At 40.7% G+C, this 12,481-nt stretch overlaps 1 protein-coding gene across 3 annotated transcripts in view; it reads left to right on the top strand.

Moving 5' to 3' along the window:
* The window catches only part of FHOD3 (formin homology 2 domain containing 3), a 482,714-nt gene that overhangs the window by 256,357 nt on the left and 213,876 nt on the right, over positions 1-12,481 (top strand). The gene's annotated exons all lie outside the window — the stretch shown is intronic.

The raw sequence follows: 12,481 nt of genomic DNA, 5'->3' as shown, positions 1-12,481 counted from the left end.
AAGATCACTTTTGTGGGACTCATTTAATCGTGTCTTGGTTTTTTATCCAATCTCATTTTAAATTGGTCTGTTTAGATCATTTATATGTACTGTGACTAATGATGTGGTTAGGTTTAAACCTGTCATTTTACTATTTGTCTGCTATTTGTCTCATCTGTACTTTGTTACACTTTCCTCTTTTTCTGCCTTTTTTTGATTATTTATTTTGTAGGATTTTTAAATCTCTTTTTAGCTGTAATTCTGTTATTTTCATGGTTGTTTTAGGGTTTATAGTACAGTTGACCTTTGAACAATATGAATTTGAACTGTGAGATGTGTGGTTCACTTATACATTATTTTTTTTTTTCAGTAAATACAGTTGACCCTCCATATCAGCAGGTTCCTCGTCTCCAACCAAACTTGGATAAAAAATATAGTATTTGCTGGATATGAAACCCATGTGGAGAGAGGGTCAACTTTTTGTTCTGGTGGTTTAGCAGACGCAACAATGGAACTTGAGTATGCACAGATTTTGGCATCCGTGGGTGGTCAGAGAACCAATCCCCCAAGAATACTGAGGCACAACTGTTTATATCTTTAACTCATCACAGGCTTTCTTTAGATGACGTTATACCTCTTTGTGTATAGTATAAGAAACTTATAATAAGAGTGTCATGTATTCCCTCCCAGTCTTTGTGCCTATTGTCATACCTCTTACATTTGCGAGTGTTAAAATAATACTGTTATTTTTCTGTTTAAGTAGCCAGTGACCTTTTAAAGAGATTTTTTAAATAAGGGAAAAAAACTCATATATTTACCCTTGTAGTCATCTTTTCCAGTGCTTCCAATGCTCTTTATTCCTTTTTAGAGATTTATATTTCTACCTGGTACCATTTTCCATATACCCAAATGATTTTCTTGTAGTGAAGGTCTGCTGTTGATGGATTATTTTACCTTTGTGTATCTGAAAAGGTCTTTATTTCACCTTTGTTTTTCAAATATTTTTTCACCTGGTATAAAATTCTAGGATGACAGATTTTTTTCTCCAGTACTGTAAATATGTTGATCCATTTTCCTCTTTCTTGTATTGTCTTCAGTAGGAAATTTGCTGCCATTCTTATCTCTTTTCATTTTGTTACATATGTGTCTATTTTCTGTTCTTTACTTCTGTATCAATGGTTTTGATCAATTTGATTATGAGCTGAATTGATATGATTTTCTTCATGTTTCTTCTGATTGTGATTTGTTATTCCTCTTGGATCTGTTGGTTTACAATTTTGAACAAATTTTGAGAATATTCAGCATTATATCTTCAAATATTTTTTTTATCACCGCCTCCATATTCTCTCCTTCAGGAAATCCAGTAACCAATATGTGCTACAGTTTACTGATGCTATTTATTTTAAAATCTTTTTTTCTTTGTTTTTATTTTGGTTTGTTTCTGTTGCTACATCTTCAATTTTCTTAATCTTTTCTTCCATGTTTAATCTTCTTTTAATCTCATCCAGTGTAATTTTCATCTTAGAAATTTCACCTAAAAGTTCAATTTCACTGTCTTTACTATCTTTCATTTACCTACTTAACTTTTCAAATATGCAGAATACTTTATAATTATTATTTCAATGTTCTTGTCTGATAATTCCAATATGTTTTAATCAATTAATTTTTCTTCAAACTAGTTTCATATTTTCCTACTTCTTTGCATGTGTGGCAATTTTTTACTGAATTTCACACACTGTGACTTGTACTTATTACATGCTGATATTTTCGTATTCTTTATAAATATTTGTCACATTTGTTCTAAGGCCCAGTTACTTGTAAACACTTTGATCGTTTAAGGTATTATTTTTAAGATTTGTTAGGTGGAACCACAGAAACATTGAATCTAGGGCTAACTATTCCCAGTGACTAAAACAAGATCCTTCTGATTGTTGTGCCCTATGCCCCATGAATTGTGAGATTTTATCTGGCTGGTGGGAATAGCTGTGTATGAATGCTGGGTAATTTTCTTTCCAATCCTTTTGGAAAGGTTCTTTCCCTGACTGAAATACATTCCTGCACTGAGTAGTACTCTGTTGACTACCCAAAAGGAACCCTCGGTAGATTTTCAAGCTCTTTTTCCTAGATGGTTCTGTCTTAGTCTGTTTGGAGAGTTCTATCTACTTTGCTTTCTTAGGTCTCCCAACTTGGAGGTTTGGATGAGCTATGCCAGGGTTCCGCCTCCCTGTGTGATGATATGGGAATCTTCTCAAGGAGTAGTAGTAAGCTGGGCCACTGGAGGGCTCACCTCCATTGTTTTCCAACTCCTTAGAATATAATCTGTTATTGCTTGCTGTCCAGTGTCTTGAAAAGAGTTATATTTAGTCTAGCTTTTTATATGTTCCAGGCAGAAGGGGAAATTTGATCTCTATTCCTCTTTTGGCTAGAAGCGGAAGTCTTGCAAACATTTATATTTAAAATATATTGACAGTGTACAGTGATTTACAAAAACTATAAAGCTTTTTGATCTAATAATCCTACCTCTGGGAATATATCTGAAATATTTCCAAAAGGGAAACAGATGTTACATACAACATTCTGTATAGCATTGTTTGTAATGAGAAATTAGAAGGAATCAATGTTTATCAAAAAGGAGAGGGGTTAAGATCAAGGCATATCTATACAGTGAAATATTAGTGGTTTATTTTAAATGACAATTTCTAAGATTTTCAATATTTAAAACATTAATACTAAATTTATTAAAAATATATTAAAATAGCCCATGGTATGTCATCATTGGAACTTGATAAAAGTGTACACATTCTTGTGGATTGAAAACTCAGAACGGGCTGCCTTCGTCTCAGCGGTGTCACTGCTGAGTCACAATGCTTCCCGCCTGCACTCACACCCACAATTCAGACCCCTGTGCTCTGCTCAGCTCTCAGTCCTGCCTCCTCTGGCAAGCTATTCTATTGTCAGCAGTGTTTTCACAGTACGGGAAGAATCACCTGGCTCCAACCAACTTGGTCATCTTCACCTATTGTAATATCTTCTCTCTCCTGACCTTCTCCTTAGACCACTGTCAGCCATCATTTACTCATGGTCCTTAACAGTATCCTTGAGTTGGATTCTTTTGGGGCTTATTCAGGTTTTCAGGGCGGGATGATGTTGAAAAGCCCCAAAGGTTTCAAATAGCAGTGTTTGGTCACCTTGCTATTGAAAGACGACCCACAACTGACTACTCAGTAGTGTCGTTTGTCCTCCTAGAGTCCTCTCTGCGGCTGCTTCTCTTGGCTCAGCAGAAAGAGGAATGAGTTAAAGATGAACTGAGCAGCAGGGCCGGTGAGATCAGTCCTCCTCCACTCGGAAGGAAGCTGTTAAAATAGGACAAGCTGACTTTGCCCTTTCCTCCTTTCTGAATAATAGGCTTCATTTGCATGTGATTATTGTTTACTAATTACCTACCATTCACCTGCAGCCCCCCACCAATACTACTTCTTCCATACCCCTCTGTACTACATTTTAGCGTCTTGCCTGGGCAGGACACACAAGCTGTTTAAACAGAGCTGCACAGTGATTATTTTTCTTTCCTTGTGTAAGGTTTGTGCCTCCCTGAGGATATGTCTATTTTGGTTTTCATCATTATCATATCCTGACCTGAGAGAGAGAGATGAAATCAGCTTAGATAGAGCCCGTGGCCTTAAGTGATTGCTGTTAAAATAACTTCCCTGTGCAAGTTGTAAAAAATATAGGACCATGAGAACACATTGCTAGTGCCCCTCCCAAAGTCTGGGAAGGGTCCTATTGGAGTGAGGGACTCTGAAGGATAAGCTTTGTTGTCACCCTGGTCCCACAGCATGAATTATGTTAACTGCCACTCTAGACCCTTACCTTTCTCTGTGGCAGGTATCCACTGGGAAAGACAGTTGCAGCAAGCTGAGAGAGGCATACTTTTGGAAGGTGTATTATTTCTAGGGTCCTTAAAATCAAACTCCACATGCAGCAGACTTTTTCACCTGCTTGCTTGTCCAAATTTTCAGGAACTGTCCTTGGGCACCCGGAGTGAGTGAGTGAGTGTGTACCCCTTCTTGGGTAGATGCATTAGCATCAAAAACAGGGTTACACCTTGCCTAAGTTCGTCCTTTGACTTAGATAGCTGCTTACTGATGCTCCTTTCTGTCCGAGGGTAGTTAGGCTGGGCCTTGCATCTAACCTGCTGGAGCCCATTCTCAAGCAAGCTTATACTAAAGCCAGAGCTTCCCCTAAACATAGTTGTGGGGCCTTGGAATGAGGACTGTTGAGGATGTTGGTAAACAGTTTCCACTGGTGGAATTTAAGTACCAGAGGTCAAATCACTTGTACAACATTGCTTGTTTGGCAAGAGGCAGTAGGGATGGCCTCAAATGCAAGTTTCTTTGGCTTTGGAGCCTGCACTTGCCACCACTTGCCTGGCCTACCTCCCATGTCTTCCCTTCAGAGCTCTTGTGGAGTAACGGGTCTGATCATTCTCCATTCCTGACCATTGCAGTGCTCTGTCCGTTTGGCTGAGGTGATTCCTGCCAAATGGCCCTAGCTGAGTGCCTGGTGCTTAACAAATGCTGCAACTGTTTGCATGAGTGGGTGTGTATGTCAGACTTCAGAAAAGCTAAGAGAGTTTGGGCCAAATGGAGGCTAACACCTCTCATAGATCGCCACAGTTTGGGTTGAAAGATTGGAGAGAGGCCTGCAGCATAGCCTTGCAATAGCTTTTCATTAACACTTTCTTTCATAGCTTTGTGTGTGTGTGTGAAGAGCAGCTGTTTTTTTCTCTTTGTTTTTGTTTGTTTGTTTGTTTAAGGAAATATTTAATTATAGTGTATAAAGCAGTGTTTGTCAACCTTCTGTTCAGAATCATCCCCCTAAGGAGCCTTTTAATATATTTTTTTCTGAATCACCCCAACCCTCATGAAATTTAAATTCTGCAGACATTCTGTTTATGTATTCTGCGCCTGTGGAGGGCTGTACACATTAGTGATATCTAAGATGTTTTTGCTCCCAGGAATCAATTTTCATGTTTCTAGCTCCTATTAAGAATTGATGGTCTGAAGTATTTATTCCATTTCAGTAGCCGATAACATGAGAAATACTTATATATTAACAGAAATGAAAACAAAATACTAGTCATTGATTGACAGCCAGTAATCACTATTAGGATGGCAAAACAATTCTGTTCTAATGAACATGTAATTACAGCTGCTGGGGAATAGCTATGAAATAAATGGAATCTAATGTGTTGGCCCAGGAGACAGGATGGTGACGGTGAGGTCTGGGGACACTCAGCCTTGTCACATGGGTCAGCTCTGTAAGGCCAGGCTAGTCTTACAGGAAATACCTCCCAGGACTGTTAGAGCACACGTCCAGGTCAGGAGGCCTGAGGTGCATTTATGATTTTCTGCTGTGGCTATTAGGCTGCTAGTTTTTGAGAAGTAGTATTTTTGATATGATTTCATTTTGACTTTTTTATTGTGGATATAGCATAAAAACACGTTAACCATTTTTGTACAATTCAGTGACATTAAATATCTTCATAATGTTGTGCCACCATCACCACTATCTATTTCTACAACTTTTTCATCACCCCAAACAGAAATTATATACCCGTTAGGCAGTAGCTCCTCAATCTTCCTTACCCCCACTCCATCTTTGTTCTTTGTGCACTATCAATTTAGAGCTGACAGAGATGATTGAGTGTGGTCACAACAGGAAGATTTCTGGTTCTTTAACCATTATGCTTGTGTTGGTATTGTTCTAGGCCATAAAATACACAAAACCAATATGATTAAAAATACACTGGGCAGGCTTGTAATACTTCCCAAGAATTTAGATTTTGCTAAATGGTAGGCAAGTGACTACTACTACACTGTTTATTTTATTTTATTTTACTTTATTTTATTTATTTTATTTTATTTTTTGAGATGGAGTCTCACTCTGTTATCCAGGCTGGAGTGCAGTGGTGCAATCTTGGCTCACTGCAACCTCTGCCTCCTGGATTCAAGCGATTCTCCTGCCTCAGCCTCCCAAGTAGCTGGGATTACAGGCACCCACCATCACTCCCGGCTAATTTTTGTATTGTTCATAGAGACAGGGTTTCACTATGTTGGCCAGTCTGGTCTTGAACTCCTGACCTCAGATGATCCACCTGCCTTGGCCTCCCAAAGTGCTGATGTGAGCCACTGCACCCGGCCATGACTACTACAAAGGATCTTCATTTTTAAAAAGTCCCATTGTAGAGGTCTATGATAAAGGAATAAAGTCCTCTGAGAAGAAAGTAAGGGACTGTCTTGTTTAAAAACATTATTTACTGCATTGCATGATATGATTTTAAAATGTTTAAGAGTTGAAATTTTGAAACCGTGTCTATCAAACATGCAGCTGTGCAGCTTAGCAAACATGGATGACATTCAGATGCCGTTTCCAGTCACCTGGAGCCTGCTGGGCTGAAGGGGACCAGCGCCTCCTACCTCTTCCTTATCCATAGTTCTCTGCCTCATTGGAGAACAGGATGTGGGAACTGAGGTTATTCTGAGTTTGCCTTTGAGCTTGGTTTTGGTGAGACCCAGGTGTTGATGCCGAGCCTGCTGGGGAGAGCCATAACTCAAGCACAGCCTTTAAAGTAATAGTTTGGTTTAGCATTGAGCAGTGGCTCATATCCCTGGCTGTACAGGAGACTCACCTATGGGGCCCTGACCAACACCAATGCCAGGTCTGTGCACATGCCCAGGTCCGTCAGGTGCTGGAAGTGAGATCCAAGGGGCGGGGAGGGGAGGGGCAGTGGTTTAAGGCTCTGATGTGATGATTCTCCTCTGTGGTCAGGCCTGGGAACCCCGAGCCTGTCAGTCAGGGCCTGAGATGCCAGCCATCAGGTAAGCGCAGGACACAGGTTCTGTGGTCTTTGCAGGGGCCCAGCAGCCAGTCCCCTCAGGTACGTGTTTCTAGACACAGAGTCTTCGTGGTTGGTGAAATTTTAGTGAGGAAGCTGAGTAAATTGAGGGGTTTTAAAGTTAAAATTCTAAGAGTGTTGAAATCCTAAATAGAGAGAAGTACAGAATTAATATGCTGCATATACTCTTATTGTTTTATATAACATCCAAAAACATATTTCTGATTTTTACAGAGCACTGATTTTTGAAGGGTTGTATATTAATAAGGCAGGTTTGTGGAATTATGTCTGAAACCTCAGACTGCAGATAGAAATACTAGTCGAAGCTCCCTAGTGCCAGACACTTCATATTACACCCCCGCAGGGGCTTTCGAGTAATGTTACCTTGGAGCTGGGAGTTTTGGAGGTCTTTGGGTTAAACTGTTTTGTCTCTTAGATGATACCATTGAAGTCCAGAGAGGTTAATTAGCATAACAGCATCAACAAGAACGGCCAACCATCAGCCACATGCTGTGTTAATACATCAGCATATTTCGTCCTAATCATAAGGGATCCAGGTGGGACTTGTCTTCCATCTTATGACTGCGTAAGCTACATAGTTTTTGGACGTAGGAAATGGTGGAGATTACATGTAAACCAGCTTCTCCATGGGTTTAAGTCCCATGAGTTTTCTTGATGCGGTACTGTCCTAGAAGCAAAAATCAGGGGAACTATTCTGGTACCTTTTATTTTCTCATGCCCTGGAAACTCATGTGTCTTCTCCCAGCTATGTGTGCCCCATCCTTTAAGGTATGTTTCTTGTCAACCTCTCCATGAATCCTCCTCTGATTACTCAGGCTCATATCAGCCTCACCCTTCTCTGAATCTGGGTGTTTATGAGCTCCATTCCACTCTGCTTGGGCTTAATTACTCATCTCTACACGTCGTGTCCATTGTTTCTGTCACCTGGTAAGCAGGGATGTCAGTCAGGGACAGATGCCCTGAGTGTGTGTCCTGTGTGAGCCTTCACTAGGCCAGGAGGAGCTGCTTTTCCCAGGGTCACTGGCCAAACCCTTGTCACTGACTCAGTGTCACCTCAGGTCCCAGTGGGAAGAGCCAGAGTGAGTGTGAGCACATGAGAGTGAATGAGACAGTCCAGCCACTGCTGACCCTGCTGCAGAGTCCATTTCTGGTTCATTCCACCTGTGGCTCTGACCTGCTTTGGAGAGGCTGTGTGCTTCCACTGGTATTTCCTTGGTTGTAAGTCTTAGAAGATCATTATAGAACAGATCATTAAAATGACTGTTTTTCTTTCCATAGAGAACCTAGAAGTCTGCCAAAAATTTTTAGAGGTTCAAAACTTGCTAATCTGTTACACTTTCCTTCATTCCTTTGGTGTCTCCTTATCTAAAATATGGGGAACTATAGAACAGGAAAAACTGGGAGAGGTTGAGGAGCATAGGTGTAACTGAGGCTGCTACAGCCCAGCAGTAATGAAGCACCTGTTTCTGTACGGAAGGCTGATGAGGGCTTCTTTTAAATCTTTAGCATGGGAATCTGGGATATAAACTTGGCTGCTATTGGGAAGATGAATGAATAGGCCAGAAACAAACCCGTCTTCTGTGTGCATTAGATGGGAGAAGATGCAAAGAGCTTAGCTACATAATGTCCTGCTGGGAAGGAAGGTCTATCAGAAAGAAGCACATCAATGTCAGTGATTCTGTTTGGAAGGCCTGGGTGGAGGGAACGGGGGATGGGCCCTCCCTCCTTTAGGCCTGATTTATTTAACAACTTTTTTGGGGGCCCTTTTTTAGGAAATGGTCATTCTAAGGTAGACAGAGGGTAGCAATCTAAGACTGCTTTAGAAAAATTTGCATTGCAAATACTGCTAAATGTCAGCAAGGGACTCAAAACTTTGACACCTTGTTGGAGCTCTTTGTGCTGATTAAATTCTTGTCTCCAGCCTAGAATTGGCAGCTTATTCTCCTTAATTTTCATGCTGTAATAGGTATTAAAAGAGTATTTCTTTGACAGTTGCCCTTGGGGAAAACTGGACCGGAGCTTGTTATTTAGGGCAGACAATTCAGTGGAAAAGAATAATAACTAGACTCCAAGGTCTTCATTTAGTTCCAAGAATGTCAACAATATCAACCTCTTTTTAATATTTACTGCAGGCTCTGGTGAATCATGGAAATTAGGAGTAGACAAATCCAGTTCAGAGTTAAGAAGAGTGAATTTTAATGGTCTGATTAAAATTAATTGAAATCCCTTCTTTAAGATGAATTAACCCTTCCCAGAAGATAAGGGGTGAGTGATACTAATAGTTTTATTTTTCTCTCTGGAGATTACTTTGATTTGAAAACTCACTGCACATTTTCAGAGCTCCTCTGTTCTAATTGAGGAAAGCAGTGCCTATCTTGGTGCTTAGTGCTGAGCTCTTGGAAGAACTGATTGTACCCTACAGTTTCCCCATCTTCATTTTCAGTGTGCAAATCACAGATCATTCCTCCCAAAACAAAATAAAACCCTAGTTACCACTGATATTTGCTTATAGCAGAATGTTGCCCCGTGGTAAAGTAAGTTTCTTTAATGTTTCATACCATTCACTTATTTTTTTTCTGTACTTTTGGTAGAGATAAATAGGAATTATTTCCAGTCACATTCTCAAATGGCAAAATATCTTATTGAATGGCAACAGAAAATTATTTTCTTTATACTGCTTCTGCAAAAGAAAATCAAGTCAAGAGTGGGAGGACTGGGAAGACAGACAAGCCAAAATACTCACACATCAGTGAGAGGAATCTCACATTTCATGGTGGAACTCTGTGGCCTCAAATATGCAAGTGGACACTTGGTTTTTAAAACCAAAGCCTTGTCTCCTACACAAAAAGGGCTGGTTTGTGGTAAAAGTTGTGATATATCTATAGTTATAATAATGCTTTAAAAAATGCATTTAAAATACTTAGACCTAAACTAGATAACCCCCTTAAACAGGATTATATCTCTGTGCCCATTTATAGAATACATGCAACCTTAATTTCACAATCATATAGAAAAAGGAAGAATGGATGAGGGATTGATTAAAATATTACACAGAGCAGCAGTATTTAAGAGCTGTTTGTGCAAAAAGTCAGATGATTTCGCCAGGAAGAGATCATCTTTCAACTTCATCAATGGCATTTTTGGTATCTTTGGCTGATGGACAGGACATGAACAAGCAGGCAAATAACTGATTTGGTATCGGATCCTTATATGTCTGCAGCGTGTAAGAAAACATGTTTAAAAAATCAAGTCTAGCTCTGTTTGTGGAATGAATGTATATTTTATTTGTAAGGACTTCTCTTAAATGTAAGGCATGTTTAACTCACTGAAAATTCACAAGTTTTGAGTTAAAGCCTTGAGATGGTAGCAAAAGGTTCAGAGACAAAGGAGCCCAGATGGTCTGGGCAACAAACTAAAGGGCCAGAGGGTTGGCTGGAGATGTAGGGGGTCCCTGGGCCCTGTCCCAAGCAAGAGGGAACCAGAAGGTGTTCCAGCTTCAGCTGACATATTCGATGCCTTGGAAAAGTCACCGGTAAAAACATCTATTATGTATTTGAAAAGGAGTGGGCATCAAAGGCGAGAGACCAGCCAGGACCCGCAGTTGCTATAGTCCAGGAGAGATCATAGAATTTGAACCTGGGGCAGTAGTGGAGAAGAAGAGAAGACATGTCTCAGAGGATCACTTAGGGGAATTGGGTGACTCACTGAAGGTGGAGGATGAGGAAAGGGAAGGAGTCTGGAATAGCAGATTCCAAACTTTTTGGTTGGAGACCTACAGGAAAAGAAAAATTATATTTCTATAAAAAGAAAATAAGAACAATATTTCCCTTAATAAGTGCAGTATACTCCATTTTCTATTTCATTTATTGAAAAATATGCAAATATGCATTGCTGGTCTTACTAGATTGACTTTACAACTTTGTAGCAGTATTAGAAAATGCAGATATACAGTGAGCTCCAGTGTCTAGCCTGGGTTACTGGGTGATGTGTCTTATTATCAGGGCCCCTTAGGACCTACTGAGGTAGGTGGGGTGGGGAGTGTCTAGTGCTGAGGGGGAAGAGCAGTCAAAACCCTTCAGTCCTGCTCCCAGCAAAGCATCTGGGAGTTAGCCATTGTCTGTGAGGCTTCCTTTTAATGGTTCCTTGCAGTAAAGAGCTACCAGCTTTAAAAAGGAAGGGAAGAAGAAAAGAAAGAAGGCAAGAAGGGAGGAAGAGGTAGAGGAAGGGAAAAAGAAGAGAAAGGATTGAAAACCATAGGCTTAGCATGCTGAGACAGAATTGTGAATGGACCCTGGCCCCAGGAGTTGCTCGATCCAGGCCACCTTCCATGTTGCTGCTAGATTTCTTATTGTAAAACCAGAGCAAGGGGGAGTTTTGGTTTGGAGTAAGATGGAGTAAGTACACAGGACCCTGTCTTTCCCAATGAATTCAACTGTAAAACCTATAAAGACAACTATTCAATTGTCTTTCCAATAAATTCAAGGATAAAATACTCAGAGCAACTATTTGAAGACTCTGAAGAGTAAATCGTAGGAGGCAGATTGGGGAAGAAGACTAGAACTTGAAATATTGAACTGACAATGCTTTTAACAGTTTTCTTCTGGTATTCTCTGATCTGGACTCAAATTAGCACAAAACCCAGAAGTGGACTTGGGTGTGGACAGAGAGAATTCAAGATCTTTCTATTTCTGGCTTGAGTAGGAGGAAAACGGACTCAGTGCAGAAGCCTCACATGTTTCTCACTCTGTTATCTTGCCCCCTCTCCCCCAGGTAATCCCATGGTGAGAACAGCAAGGGTCTACGGGCACCTAAAACTCTGAGGAGTGGGGTGGAAACTCACAGAAGTCTGTTTTTTCCTTCTCTGTTCTTCTGCTTGGCCAGAGTTGTGGCTATAGTCATAGAAATTAAGTGGCTGAACAGGTTAAATAATGCCCCAGCTCTCTGGCTGAAGGGCTGAGAAGGGGAAGCCTCAGCTGGTGCGATGGCTCACGCCTATAATCCCAGCACTTTGGGAGGCTGAGGCAGGTGGATAACTTGAGATCAGGATTTGAGACCAGCCTGGCCAACCGGACAAAATCCTATCTCTACTAAAAATACAAAAAAAAAAAAAAAAAAAAAATTAGCCAGGCATGGTGGTGCTCATCTGTAATTCCAGCTACTCGGGAGGCTGAAGCACCAGAATCACTTGAACTGGGGAGGCGGAGTTTGCAGTGAACTGAGATGACGCCACTGCACTCCAGCCTGGGCGATATAGCAAGACTCTGTCTCAAAAAAAAAAAAAAAAAAAAGTGGTGGAGGGAGCCTCAGGGAACCTAAAAGTATCAGGAATATAAAGGAGAAGGAGAATCTCAGGAATGCGAAAGTTTTATGTGAACCCCTGAGCTCCACACAGACTGCATGCATGAATCTAACCCTAAACAGCATACCAATGACTTTGAGAACTGAACAAGGTAGATACTGCCCAGGCCCCAGACTGTCTACTTTGCGGTGCACATACAGAGCTGAACCAAATGGCACAGCAAGGGCTCTGAAAACTGAACTGATATTGGAACCACAGAAGACAGGTCAGAACTTGTGACTCAA

Source organism: Piliocolobus tephrosceles, chromosome 18 (genome assembly GCF_002776525.5).
Source record: "Piliocolobus tephrosceles isolate RC106 chromosome 18, ASM277652v3, whole genome shotgun sequence".
Classification (NCBI taxonomy): domain Eukaryota; kingdom Metazoa; phylum Chordata; class Mammalia; order Primates; family Cercopithecidae; genus Piliocolobus; species Piliocolobus tephrosceles.
Note: the sequence above shows the minus strand (reverse complement) of the source record. Positions and strands in the feature narration are given on the sequence as shown.